The 2,163-nt window shown below is 35.4% G+C and overlaps 1 long non-coding RNA gene across 1 annotated transcript; it reads left to right on the forward strand.

Annotated features, from left to right (window-relative positions):
• The first annotated feature begins 451 nt into the window (after window positions 1-451).
• On the forward strand, window positions 452-856 carry LOC137490474 (uncharacterized). Its single transcript, XR_011009970.2, has 3 exons — window positions 452-507; window positions 628-682; window positions 782-856. It is a non-coding gene; the product is annotated as an uncharacterized lncRNA (long non-coding RNA).
• The last annotated feature ends 1,307 nt before the right edge of the window (window positions 857-2,163 follow it).

Here is a 2,163-nt window from a genome sequence, read left to right on the forward strand (position 1 = left end):
GACGGTTATATAAGTTACACCGCCATTTTGTGAAGAAAAATCACAATTTTGTCACCGACAAAGCGACTGATATGTAAACGTGGCTAGTTACAAACGTGGCGTAAGTTACATATCTTCGTTTCAGTGTCTAAGTTACATTAATGTTGAGGAGTGTCCACAAACTCTCATGTCCAGAATTGTTGGTGCTTTTACTATCGTTTAACGTTATACTTGTGTTAATGTAGAATTATTAACATACCATGTTGTATAAATCGACGTTTTAAGTTATACTTTGTTCTTTAATGTAATAATTTGTCTCATCTGTTCTGAAACTGGTACCTTGAGCTATTTTACCTATTTTATTAATATCTCAAAATAAGTAAATAGTTATTGCTTTATCTTATAGCTTTCCAGAAGTTTTTGAAGTTTCCAATTGTCTTTCAGGACAAGATTGAACAACAGAATGCAGCCTAACGGCATCAGACCAATGAAGGCATGTCATATGAAAGCATGGCTCAGTTACAAGATGTAAGTATGTCTCATTATCAATACCATGGTTTTAATGGCTTAAATACTATTTTAAATTTGTAGGTTTTTACTTACAAACAACAATAAATGTACACCCACGTGTTTAAAATTATTTTCTAGGTTTTCATCGAAAGATGAGAGATCAACTGAAGAATGCTATGGACCTGACTCTAAGGTACTCTTTCTAAACTTTCTCCACTTGATTAATATTATTAAATTCCAGCTTTGAATGGATTCCTTCATATTTGTTTGTATGCCACATCTTATGTTCCAGGAATTGATTTTACAGCAGCACTTCTCATGTTGCCAGCCTTGTTAAGCGACACTTCAACATTTCTTTGTGCTCCGGTGCGTATGTTGTTTTCTGTTTAGTATATGCTGTGATAAATGCATTTTATAATGCTTGATATTCTTTATATTAGGATGACGCAGTGGGTAGTGCTGTCACCTTACAGAAAGAAGGTTGCTGGTTTGAGCCTCGGCTGGGTCAGTTGGCATTTGTGTGAGGAGTTTACAAATTCTGCCAGTGTTCGTGAGGGTTTCCTCCAAGTGCTCCGGTTTCCCCACAAGTCCAAAGACATGCGCTATAGCTAAATTTGGTAAGCTTATTTGTCTGTAGTGTATAAATGTGTGTGTGAATAAGTGTGTCTGGATGTTTCGTAATACTGGGTTGCAGCTAGAAGGGCATATGCTGCATAAAACATATGCTGGATAAGTTGGCTACCCCAGATTAATAAAGGGACTAAGCCGAAAAGAAATTGAATGAATGAATGAAATTTATATTAGTCTTTTAATCTGTGATACTTTTTTTTAATCAGTGAATATTAATTATTTTACTTTCTATGCATGTTGATTTTCTCTTCATCAGTGATAGAGTGACTGATATTAATGTAATTATTGCTTTGCCATTTACAGTGAACCATCTTCACCACATCCAACAGTTCAAGTACAGGAGGAGGCCACCGACAGGACAACTGTTAACAAACGAGTCACGGCAGTCTTCAGAGTTGATGGGATTGCGATTGGTCGGGCTGATGATGTGGACGAATATACATTTTTGACATATCCATCTTATTAGAAGAACACCTTGATGTTACTGCAGTGGAATGTTTTGAATGAACGGTGGTCGGTGACAAGCCTCGATCTACTCCAGTTACCAGAGGGATCAACCTTGTTTTTTGTTTCTCTACATGCTCTTGGGATAATCACAATCATCAAGTTAATCCAGCACACTGCTATCATTCATGCATAAAGCAAATTTTTAAATAACTTGTGGTCTTAATGACTATCAAAGAACATTTTCCAGATATGAATGATTTACATGTCATGTTTATCAAAAGCATAAACACATATTGTGTTACAACAAATTACAACTCCACTTGAGGATGATGAGGAGTAATCTACTGATGTTGAGGAAGAGGCTACTGATGTATTTGGTTTTCTGCACTGTTGAAGCAATTTATAGAGAAAGTTTGCCTTCATTCTGAAATTGAGAGAAAATGTTGATGACAAATTATTTATTATGACCGAGTATTCTGACTAAAGACAAATACTTTGGACTTTATAAAGTGCAGTACTTGATGTAGCCTGTGTAATGTGTTTATAAATCTTAAACAGTATTCTTGTGGTCTTTGTATTAAGTGTAGATTATTTAGT

The sequence above is a fragment of the Danio rerio genome, chromosome 13, assembly GCF_049306965.1.
Source record: "Danio rerio strain Tuebingen ecotype United States chromosome 13, GRCz12tu, whole genome shotgun sequence".
Lineage (NCBI taxonomy): Eukaryota > Metazoa > Chordata > Actinopteri > Cypriniformes > Danionidae > Danio > Danio rerio.